This window comes from Hordeum vulgare, chromosome 7H, assembly GCF_904849725.1.
Source record: "Hordeum vulgare subsp. vulgare chromosome 7H, MorexV3_pseudomolecules_assembly, whole genome shotgun sequence".
Taxonomy (NCBI): Eukaryota; Viridiplantae; Streptophyta; class Magnoliopsida; order Poales; family Poaceae; genus Hordeum; species Hordeum vulgare.
The window spans coordinates 486331295-486344384 of NC_058524.1; positions in this window are offsets into that span (position 1 = coordinate 486331295).

A 13090-nucleotide genomic window follows, 5' to 3' on the forward strand; every position below is an offset into this window, starting at 1 on the left:
CGCAGAAAACAGTAGCAACAAAATGACACGATCAACATGCTACGTCTATTAGTTTGGGTCTAGTCCATCACGTGATTCTCCCAATGACGTGATCCAGTTATCAAGCAACAACACCTTGTTCATAATCAGAAGACACTGACTATCATCGATCAACTGGCTAGCCAACTAGAGGCATGCTAGGGACGGTGTTTTGTCTATGTATCCACACATGTAAATGAGTCTTCATTCAATACAATTATAGCATGGATAATAAACTATTATCTTGATACATGAATTATAATAATAACTATACATTTATTATTGCCTCTAGGGCATAATTCCAACACCACCTTGCTGCACCGTTGCTACTTTTGTTACTTGTTGCTTGCTACGAATCATCTCACCACACAATCACTTGTTACCGATAATTTCAGTGCCTGCAGATTTTACCTTGCTGAAAACCACTTGTCAGATCCTTCTGCTCCTCGTTGGGTTCGACACTCTTACTTATCGAAAGGACTACGATTGATCCCCTATACTTGTGGGTCATCACCCACAAGTATAGGGGATCGCAACAGTTTTTGAGGGTAGAGTATTCAACCCAAATTTATTGATTCGACTCAAGGGGAAGCGAAAGAATATTATCAAGTATTAGCAGTTGAGTTTTCAATTCAACCACTCCTGAAAGATTTAGTGTCTGCAGCAAAGTATCAGTAGCAAAGTAGGGTGATAGCAGCAGTAGCAATAGTAACCAGTAGCAGCAAAGTAACATAGTAGAAACAGAGTAACAAAGCAAGGACCAGTAGTAAAAGACTCGTAGGCATTGGATCAGTGATGGATGATTATGCCGGATGTGATTCATCATGTACCAGCTATAAAAGGGAGAGATATGTAACTAGCTCCCGTTCGTCAATCTAATGTAGGCATGTATTCCGTATGTAGTCATACATGCTTAGGGAAAAGAACTTGCATGACATCTATTGTCCATCCCTCCCGTGACAGCGGGGTCCTAATGGAAACTACGGGATATTAAGGTTCTCCTTTTAATAAAGAATAGGACCAACGCATTAACACTTGGTGAATACATGAACTCCTCATACTATGGTTATCTCCGGGAGTGGTTCCGGCTATTGTCACTCCGGGGTTGTCGGGTCATAACACATAGTCGGTGACTACAACTTGCAAGATAGGATCTAAAACACACATATATTGGCGACAACATAATAGGTTCAGATCTGAAATCATGGGACTCGGGCCCTAGTGACATGCATTAAGCATGGCAAAGTAGTAGCAACATCAATCTCAGAACATAGTGGATACTAGGGATCAATCCCCATCAAAACTAACTCGATTACATGATAGATCTCATCCAACTCATCACCGTCCAGCAAGCCTACGATGAGATTACTCACGAACGGTGAAGAGAATCATGGAATTGGTGATGAAGGAAGGTTGATGATCACGATGGCGAGATTTTCCCTCTCCGGAGCCCAGAACGGACTCCAGATCTGTCCTCCAGATGAAGAACAGGAGGTGGCGGCGCCACCGTATCGTAAAATGCGGTGAATCCTTCTCTCCGATTTTTTTCCCGGGCGAAACGGAATATATAGAGCTGTGATTGGAGGCGGTGGAGCTCTGTGGGCCCCACAAGCCTGCCAGGCGCGGCCAGGGGGTGGTCGCGCCTCCTGGGCTTGTGGCCCACTGGCTCACCTCCTCCGGTGGATCTTTGTGCAGGTATTTTTCATTAATTCCAGAAAAATTCTCCCTAAATTATTAGGTCATTCCGAGAACATTTATCTCTGCACAAAAACAACACCATGGCAATTCTGCTGAAACAGCGTTAGTCCGGGTTAGTTCCATTCAAATCATGAAAATTAGAGTCCAAAAAAGGGCAAAAGAGTTCGGAAAAGTAGATACGACGGAGACGTATCAATCAGCCCCACGAACCGTCCCACGAACCGTCCCGCGATCCGTCCCACGATCCATTCCGATCTAGTGCCGAACGGACGGCACCTCTGCGTTCAGCACACGTACAGCTAGACGATGATCTCGGCCTTCTTGATCCAACAAGCAAGACGGAGAAGTATATGAGTTCTCTGGCAGCGTGACGGCGCTCCGGTGGTGGTGAGGATCTACTACTACAGGGCTCCGCTCGAGCTCCGCGGAAATACGGTCTAGAGGTAAAACTATGGTGTCTAGATCTGAGTTGCACGTTGATACGCCTCCAACGTATCTATAATTTTTGATGGTTTAATGTTATTATCTTGTCAAACATTGGTTGTTTTGCATGCCTTTTATTTATTTTCTGGGACTAACTTATTAATCCAGTGCCAAGTGCCAGTTCCTATTTTTTCCATGTTTTTGACCCTTTCATAGGAGGATTTTGAACGGAGTCCAAACAGAATAAAACTTCCGAAAAGATTTTTTCCGGAACGGAAGAAGATCGGGAGACTTGAGAACCAAGGCAGGGGGTCCTCAGGGACCCCACAAGCCCTCATGGCGCAGCCAGGGGGCCCGTGCCATCCAGGCTTGTGGGCTCACTGGGCCACGTCTGCCCTAGGGTTTGCGCCTATATATCCCCAAAAAATACACAAAAAATCAGGGGAGCATCGTAATCACTTTTCCGCCGCCGCAAGCTTCTGTCTCCGCAAGATCCCATCTGGGCATGTCCTGGTGCCCTGCTAGACGGGGGATTCGGACACGAAAGGCTTCTCCATCAACACCATGATCTCTTTGATGATGAGTGAGTATATCACCATAGACCTACGGGTCCATAGCTAGTAACTTGATGGCTTCTTCTCTCTCTTGGATCTTCAATACAAAGTTCTCCATGATCTTCATGGAGATCTATCCCACGTAATCTTCTTTTACGGTGTGTTTTTCGAGATCCGATGAATTGTGGATTTATGATCAGATTATCTATGAATCTTATTTGAGTTTCTTCTGATCTCTCTTATGCATGATTTCATATCCTTGTATTTCTCTTCGAGTTGTGGGTTTTTTTTGGCCAACTAGATCTATGATTCTTGTAATGGGAGAAGTGCTTGGTTTTGGGTTCATACCGTGCGGTGACCTCACCCAGTGACAGAAGGGGTAGCGAGGCACGTATCGTGTTGTTGCCATCAAGGGTAAAAAGATGGGGTTTTCATCATTGGTTTGAGATTAACCCTCTACATCATGTCATCTTGCTTAAAGCGTTACTCTGTTCGTCATGAACTCAATACACTAGATGCATGCTGGATAGCGGTCGATGTGTGGAGTAATAGTAGTAGATGCAGAAAGTATCAGTCTACTTGTCTCGGACGTGATGCCTATATGCTAGATTATTGCCTTAGATATCGTCATGACTTTGCGCGGTTCTATCAATTGCTCGACAGTAATTTGTTCACCCACCGTGATATTTGCTATTTTGAGACAAGCCTCTAGTGAACACTATGGCCCCGAGGGTCCACTCCACACCATATTTTCAGCCTTACACTTTTCACTTTGTTGCACTTTCCGCCTTCAGGTCTCACTTTGCAAACAATCTTGAAGGGATTGACAACCCCTTTGAAGCGTTGGGTGCAAGCTTGTTTGTTTTTGTGCAGGTACTTTGGACTTGACGAGGCCCTCGATCTGGATTGATACCTTGGTTCTCAAACTAAGGGAAATACTTACTGCTCCTGTGCTGCATCACCCTTTCCTCTTCAAGGGAAAAACCAACGCAAATCAGAGAAGTAACAAGAAGAATTCCTACGCGCCAGGGAAGGACTTTTATTGCCGCAGTACACGTGGCAAAAGTTGTATCAAATCAGCCCTAGACCACCACTATATATAGGTGCGAGGGGGAGGAGGCTTGCCTTGAGGGGTGCGCCATCCAGGGAGGAGAGGAGGAATCCTACTCCAATTAGGATTGGAAAGTGGAGTCCTTCTCTTCCTTCCCACCTCCCCTTTTTTTCTTTAGTTTTCTTATTATGGCGCCAAGGCCCTCTTGGGCTGTACCACCAGCCCACTAAGGGCTGGTGCGCCACCCCTAACTCCATTGGGCTTCCCCCGGGTGGGTTGTCCCCCCTGATACGTCTCAAACGTATCTATAATTTTTGATGGTTTCATGTTGTTACCTTGTCAACTTTGGATGTTTTATGTACCACTTATATCTTTTTCGGGACTAACTTATTAATTCAGTGCCAAGTGCCAGTTCCTGTTTTTTCTGTGTTTTTGACTCTTTTCAGATCTGATTTTGGAATGGAGTCCAAATGGAATAAAATCCCCGAAATAAGTTTTTCCAGAACAGAAGAAGATCGAGGGACTTGAGGGCCAAGGCAGGAGAGCTACAGGGGGCCCACAAGCCCTGTAGCCGCCACCAGGGGGCGGCGGCTACCAGGATTGTGGCCTCCCTGACGCTCCTCTTCCCTAGCTCTTTTGCCTATATATTCCCTAAAATCCAGAAAAAAATCAGGGCATCCACGAAAACACTTTTCCGCCGCCACAAGCTTCCGTTTCCATGAGATCTCATCTGGAGACCCTTCCCGGTGCCTTGCCCGAGGGGACTTTGGAGTTGGAGGGCATCTACATCAACATCATCGCCTCTCCAATGACTCGTGAGTAGTCCACTTCAGACCTACGGGTCCGTAGTTAGTAGCTAGATGGCTTCTTCTCTCTCTTGGATCTTCAATACAAAGTTCTCCACGATCTTCATGGAGATCTATCCGATGTAATCCTCTTTGGCGGTGTGTTTTTCGAGATCCGGTGAATTGTGGATTTGTGATCAGATTATCTATGAATTATATTTGAGTCTTTGCTGATTTCTTATATGCATGATTTGATATCCTTGTAAGTCTCTCCGAGTCTTGGGTTTTGTTTGGCCAACTAGATCTATGATTCTTGCAATGGGAGAAGTGCTTGGTTTTGGGTTCATACCGTGTAGTGACCTTTCCCAGTGACAGAAGGCGCAGCAAGGTACGCATCGTGTTGTTGGCATCAAGGGTAACAAGATGGGTTTTTATCGTAGATATGAGATTGTCCATCTACATCATGTCATCTTGCTTAAGGCGTTACTCTGTTCTTATGAACTTAATACACTAGATGCATGCTGGATAGCGGTCGACGTGTGGATGTTGGAATTATGCCCTAGAGGCAATGATAAATAAGTTATTATTATAATTCCTGTATCAAGATAATCGTTTATTATCCATGCTATAATTGTATTGAATGTAGACTTAGATACATGTGTGGATACATAGACAAAACACTGTGCCTAGCAAGCCTCTAGTTGGCGAGCCAGTTGATCAAGGATTGTCAGGGTCTTCTGACTATGTACAAGGTGTTGTTGCTTGATAACTGGATCACGTCATTGGGAGAATCATGTGATGGACTAGACCCAAACTAATAGACGTAGCATGTTGATCGTGTCATTTTGTTGTTACTGTTTTCTGCGTGTCAAGTATTTATTCCTATGACCATGAGATCGTATAACTCACTGACACCGGAGGAATGCTTTGTGTGTATCAAACGTCGCAACGTAACTGGGTGACTATAACGATGCTCTACAGGTATCTCCGAAGGTATTCGTTGAGTTAGTATGGATCAAGACTGGGATTTGTCACTCCGTGTGACGGAGAGGTATCTCGGGGCCCACTCGGTAATACAACATCACACACAAGACTTGCGAGCAATGTGACTTAGTGTAAGTTGCGGGATCTTGTATTACGGAACGAATAAAGAGACTTGCCGAAAAACGAGATTGAAATAGGTATGCGGATACCGACGATCGAATCTCGGGCAAGTAACATACCGAAGGACAAAGGGAATGACATACGGGATTATATGAATCCTTGGCACTGAGGTTCAAACGATAGGATCTTCTTAGAATATGTTGGATCCAATATGGGCATCCAGGTCCCGCTATTGGATATTGACAGAGGAGTCCCTCGGGTAATGTCTACATAGTTCTCGAACCCGCAGGGTATGCACACTTAAGGTTCGACGTTGTTTTATGCGTATTTGAGTTATATGGTTGGTTACCGAATGTTGTTCGGAGTCCCGGATGAGATCACGGACGTCACGAGGGTTTCCGGAATGGTTCGTAGACGAAGATTGATATATAGGATGGCCTCATTTGATTACCGGAAGGTTTTCGGAATTACCGGGAATGTACCGGGAACGACGAATGGGTTCCGGATGTTCACCGGGGAGGGGGGGCAACCCACCCCGGGGAAGCCCATAGGCCTTAGGGGTGCCGCACCAGCCCTTAGTGGGCTGGTGGGCAAGCCCAAAGAGGCCCCTGCGCACGGAGATAAGAAAATCAAAGAGAATGAAAAAAAGGGGAAGTGGGAAGGAAGGGAAGGACTCCACCTTCCAATCCTAGTTGGACTAGGATTAGAGGAGGAATCCTCCTTCCCCCCTTCGGTCGAACCCCTTGGGGCTCCTTGAGCCCCAAGGGAAGGCCCCTCCCCTCCCACCTATATATACGGAGGTTTTAGGGCTGATTTGAGACAACTTTTCCACGGCAGCCCGACCACATACCTCCACAGTTTTTCCTCTAGATCGCGTTTCTGCGGAGCTCGGGCGGAGCCCTGCAGAGATCAGATCACCACCAACCTCCGGAGCACCGTCACACTGCCGGAGAACTCATCTACCTCTCCGCCTATCTTGCTAGATCAAGAAAGCCGAGATCATTGTCAAGCTGTACATGTGCTGAACGCGGAGGTGCCGTCCGTTCGGCATTAGACCGGAGCGGATCGTGAGACGGATCGCGGGATGGTTCGCGGGGCTGATCGAGGGACGTGAGGACGTTCCACTACATCAACCGCGTTTATTAACGCTTCTGCTGTGCGATCTACAAGGGTACGTAGATCTGAAATCCCCCCTCGTAGATGGACATCACCATGATAAGTCTTCGTGCGCGTAGGAAATTTTTTGTTTCCCATGCGACGTTCCCCAACAATGGCATCATGAGCTAGGTTCATGCGTAGATGTCATCTCGAGTAGAACACAAAATTTTTTGTGGGTGGTGATGTGCCATTTGCTGCCCTCCTTAGTCTTTTCTAGATTCCGCGGTATTGTTGGATCGAAGCGGCTCGGGCCGACATTACTCGTACGCTTACGAGAGACTGGTTTCATCGCTACGAGCAACTCCGTTGCTCAAAGATGACAGCCGCGTGTCGGTTTCTCCAACTTTAGTTGAATCGGATTTGACGGAGGAGGTCCTTGGATCAGGATACATAGCAATTCATATATCTTCGTTGTGGTGTTTGCGTAAGTAAGATGCGATCCTACTAGATACCCATGGTCACCACGTAAAACATGCAACAACAATTAGAGGACGTCTAACTTGTTTTTGCAGGGTATGCTTGTGATGTGATATGGCCAACGATGTGATGAGATATATTGGATGTATGATATGATCATGTTGTAATAGTTAATATCGACTTGCACGTCGATGGTACGACAACCGGCATGAGCCATAGGGTTGTCTTTAAACTAACGTTTGTGTTTGCAGATGCGTTTACTATATTGCTAGGATGTAGCTTTAGTAGTAATAGCATGAGTAGCACGACAACCCCGATGGCGACATGTTGATGGAGATCATGGTGTGGCGCCGGTGACAAAGAAGATTGTGCCGGTGCTTTGGTGATGGAGATCAAGAAGCATGTGATGCTGGCCATATCATGTCACTTATGAATTGCATGTGATGTTAATCCTTTTATGCACCTTATTTTGCTTAGAACGACGGTAGCATTATGAGGTGATCTCTCACTAAAATTTCAAGACGAAATTGTGTTCTCCCCGACTGTGCACCGTTGTTACAGTTCGTCGTTTCGAGACACCACATGATGATCGGGTGTGATAGACTCAACGTTCACATACAACGGGTGCCAAACAGTTGCACACGCGGAACACTTGTGTTTAGCTTGATGAGCCTAGCATGTGCAGACATGGCCTCGGAACACATGAGACCGAAAGGTCGATCATGAATCATGTAGTTGATATGATTAACATAGGGTGCTTACCACTGAAACTATCCTCAACTCACGTGATGATCGGACTTGAGCTAGTGGAATTGGGTCATGAACCACTCAAATGACGAGAGAGATGTACTTTTTGAGTGGGGGTTTAGCAAGTAATTTGATTAAGTTAAACTCTAATTAAATTGAGCATAGTCTAAGTCCACTTTGAATATATTTGTGTTGTAGATCATGGCTCACGCGACAGTTACCCTGAATTTTAATACGTTCCTAGAGAAATCTAAGTTGAAAGATGATGGAAGCAACTCTGTAGACTGGGCTCGTAATCTTAAGTTGCTCCTGCAAGCCGGGAAGAAGGATTATGTCCTTAATGCTGCGCTAGGAGATGAACCACCCGCTACGGCTGACCAAGATGTTAAGAACTCTTGGTTAACACGTAAGGAGGACTACTCAGTAGTTCAATGTGCAGTCTTGTATGGCTTAGAGCCGGGACTTCAACGTCGCTTTGAGCATCATGGAGCATATGAGATGTTCCAGGAGTTGAAGTTTATCTTTCAGAAGAACGCCCAGATCGAGAGGTATGAGACCTCCGATAAATTCTATGCTTGCAAGATGGAGGAGAATTCGTCTGTCAGTGAACATGTGCTCAAAATGTCTGGGTACTCAAACCGTCTAGCTGAGCTGGGGATTGAACTCCCGCAAGAAGCTATCACTAACATAATTCTTCAATCATTGCCGCCAAGCTATAAGGGTTTGTGTTGAACTACAACATGCAAGGGATGAACAAGTCACCCGGCGAGTTGTTCGCGACGCTGAAAGTCGCAGAGTCAGAACTCCGTAAAGAGCATCAAGTGTTGATGGTGAATAAGACCACTAGTTTCAAGAGAAACGGCAAAGGAAAGAAGGGTAATTCAAAGAAGAGCGGCAAGCCTGTTGCCAATCCGACGGAGAAACCCAAAGCTGGACCTAAGCCTGAAACAGAGTGCTATTATTGCAAGGGTATGGGTCACTCGAAGCGCAACTGCCCCAAGTATCTGGCTGATAAGAAGGCGGCCAAAGAAAAATCAGGTATATTTGATATACATGTTATTGATGTGTACTTAACCAGCTCTCGTAGTAGTGCGTGGGTATTCGATACCGGTTCTGTTGCTCACATTTGCAACTCGAAACAGGAACTGCAGAATAAGCGAAGGCTGGCAAAGGATGAAGTGACGATACGCGTAGGAAATGGTTCCAAGGTTGATGCAATCGCCATCGACACAGTTTCACTTCAGTTACCATCAGAATTAGTTATGAACTTGAATAATTGTTATTTAGTGCCTGCGTTAAGCATGAACGTTATATCTCGATCTTGTTTATTGCGAGACGGTTACTCGTTTAAGTCATAGAATAATGGTTGTTCTATTTCTACGAGTAATATCTTTTATGGTCATGCACCCAATGCGAGAGGATTGTTCATATTGAATCTTGATAGTGATAATACACGTATACATAACACTGAGACCAAAAGAGTTAGAGTTAACAATGACAGCGCCATGTTTTTGTGGCACTGCCGCTTAGGTCATATTGGTGTATAGCGCATGAAGAAACTCCATACCGATGGACTTTTGGAGTCACTTGACTTTGATTCACTTGACATGTGCGAACCATGCCTCATGGGCAAGATGACTAAAACTCCGTTCTCCGGAACAATGAAGCATGCAAGTGACTTGTTGGAAATCATACATACCGACGTGTGTGGCCCGATGAGCGTGGAGGCACGCGGCGGATATCGTTATTTTCTCACCTTCACTAACGATTTGAGTAGATATGGTTATGTCTACTTGATGAAGCACAAGTCCGAAACATTTGAAAAGTTCAAGCAATTCCAGAGTGAAGTTGAAAATCATCGTAACAAGAAGATCAAGTTCCTACGGTCTGATCGTGGGGGTGAATATCTGAGTTTCGAGTTTGGTGCTCACTTAAGACAGTGTGGAATTGTTTCACAGTTGAGACCGCCTGGAACACCACAGCGTAATGGTGTGTCCGAACTTCGTAATCGTACTTTATTTGAGATTGTGCGATCTATGATGTCTCTGGCCGATTTGCCGTTATCGTTTTGGGGTTATGCATTAGAAACAGTTGCATTCACTTTAAATAGGGAACCATCAAAATCCGTTGAGATGACACCATACGAACTGTGGTATGGAAAAATACCAAAGTTGTCGTTTCTTAAAGTTTGGGGACGTGATGTTATGTCAAAAAGCTTCAGCCTGAAAAGATGGAACCCAAAGCGGAAAAGTGCATCTTCATAGGTTACCCGAAAGATACAGTTGGGTATACCTTCTATCTCAAATACGAGGGCAAAGTGTTTGTTGCTAAGAATGGAGCTTTTCTCGAGAAGGAGTTTCTCTCGAGAGAATTGAGTGGGAGGAAGATAGAACCTGATGAGGTTGTCGAACCTCTCATTCCTCTAGATGGTGGCGCAGGACAAGGGGAAACCCGTGTCGTTGCGATGCCGGTTGAGGAGGAAGTTAATGATGCTGATCATGAAACTCCAGATCAAGTTCCTATCGGACCTCGCAGGTCGACGAGACCGCGTACTACTCCAGAGTGGTACGGTAATCATGTCTTATCAATTATGTTGTTAGACAACAATGAGCCTGCGAATTATGAAGAAGCAATGGTGGGCCCGGATTCCAACAAATGGCTGGAGGCCATGAAGTCCGAGATAGGATCCATGTATGAAAACAAAGTGTGGACTTTGGAAGTACTACCTGAGGGCCGCAAGGCTATACAGAACAAATGGATCTTTAAGAAGAAGACGGACGCTGACGGTAATGTGACCATTTATAAAGCTTGACTTGTGGCAAAGGGTTTTTCACAAGTTCAAGGAGTTGACTACGATGAGACGTTCTCACCCGTAGCGATGCTTAAGTCCGTCAGAATCATGTTAGCAATAGCTGCATTTTTCGATTATGAAATCTGGCAGATGGATGTCAAAACAACGTTCCTTAACGGTTTCCTTAAGGAAGAGTTGTATATGATGCAACCCGAAGGTTTTGTCGATCCTAAAAATGCTAACAAAGTGTGCAAGCTCTAGCGATCCATTTATGGACTGGTGCAAGCATCTCGGAGTTAGAATAAATGCTTTGATGAGGTGATCAAAGCATTTGGGTTTATACAAGTGGTTGGAGAATCTTGTATTTACAAGAAAGTGAGTGGGAGCTCTGTGGCGTTTCTGATATTATATGTGGATGACATATTGCTGATTGGAAAAAACGTGGAGTTTTTTGAGAGCATAAAGGCTTACTTGAATAAAAGTTTCTCTATGAAGGACCTAGGAGAAGCTGCTTACATTCTAGGCATTAAGATCTATAGGGATAGATCAAACGCCTGATAGGACTTTCACAAAGTACATACCTTGATAAATTTTTGAAGAGGTTCAAAATGGAACAGTCCAAGAAGGGATTCTTGCCAGTTTTACAAGGTAAGAGATTGAGTAAGACTCAGTGCCCAACAACTAATAAAGATAGAGAGCATATGAGCACCGTCCCCTATGCTTCAGCCATAGGTTCTATCATGTATGCAATGATGTGCACTAGACCAGACGTTAGCCTGGCCATAAGTATGGCAGGCAGGTTCAGAGTAATCTAGGAGTGGATCACTGGACGGCGGTCAAGAATATCCTGAAGTACCTGAAAAGGACTAAGGAGATGTTTCTCGTGTATGGAGGTGACGAAGAGCTCGCCGTAAAAGCTTATGTCGATGCAAGCATTGACATTGATCCGGACAACTCTAAGTCGCAGACCGGATACGTATTTATTCTTAATGGGGGTGCGGTAAGCTGGTGCAGTTCCAAGCACACCGTCGTAGCTGATTCTACATGTGAAGCGGAGTAGATGGCTGCCTTGGAGGCGGCTAAGGAGGGTGTCTGGATGAAGCAGTTCATGACGGATCTTGGAGTGGTGCCAAGCGCACTGAATCCAATAACCTTGTTTTGTGACAACACGGGTGCCATTGCCTTAGCAAAGGAACCACGGTTTCACATGAAGACCAGACACATCGAATGATGCTTCAACCTCATCCGCGACTACGTCGATGGGGAGGATGTAAATATATGCAAAATGCACACGGATCTGAATGTAGCAGACCCGCTGACTAAACCTCTTCCACGTGCAAAGCATGATCACCACCAAAACTGTATGGGTGTTAGATTTATTACAATGTAATTCGCATGGTGATGTGAGGGCTAGATTATTGACTCTAGTGCAAGTGGGAGATTGTTGGAATCATGCTCTGGAGGCAATGATAAATAAGTTATTATTATAATTCCTGTATCAAGATAATCGTTTATTATCTGTCGTGGGTATAAGTCTCACAGTAGATGTGTAGGGTACGAAAGGATGGGCAGAGCCTTAGCTATGGCGAGGTTGTATGAGTTCAGGCCCCTCTACGGTGGAGGTAAAAGCCCTACGTCTCAGTGCTCTTGGAGCTTGATGTCGAGTGTAATATGGATTACAATGAATTGCTAACCCCTGCACCAGTGGGGAAGGGCGGCTTATATAGAGTGCGCTACCCTTCATAACGGTTCGGTGCACAGGGGTGGAGTAGTGGCGAATAAATGCATACGTTACAAGTAACGTATGTCTTAAATGCTAATAAAGGTACATGGAAACCTATGACCGTTGCCCTCTAGGGGGGTTACGATGTACAGAGTGGAATCCAGTCGGTAAGTTTGATACGCTCCGAATGCTCATCTCCGACTGGATGATGTAGGAATCGTCACCGACTGGATGATGGGAAGTCCTTAATTCAGTCGGAACTGACTGAGGGCCTTATCCCTTATGAAGGGTAGTACTTGGGTAGGACCCATTGGGCAGGCCATTGGGCAGGTAGTCCCCGAATGGATTGGGGTTGGAACGACGAAGTGATGCTTGGAGTACGGATCCGACTGGTATGGATGCGACTTTGGCGTTGTTTGCCTCGATCCATTTTATCCTCTTGACCAATGATCCGAGTGGATGTATTTGTGAAACGAACCGTCAGGGACTGAGTGTTTCCGTGGAATCTTTTGACGTGACCAGTCAACTGACGGCGGCGGATTTTCTGGGATCCTCATATTTCTGTTCCCGCGCGCTCGGCGGGGATGACGACATCGTAATCAAGTAGTATATGCCGCCTCG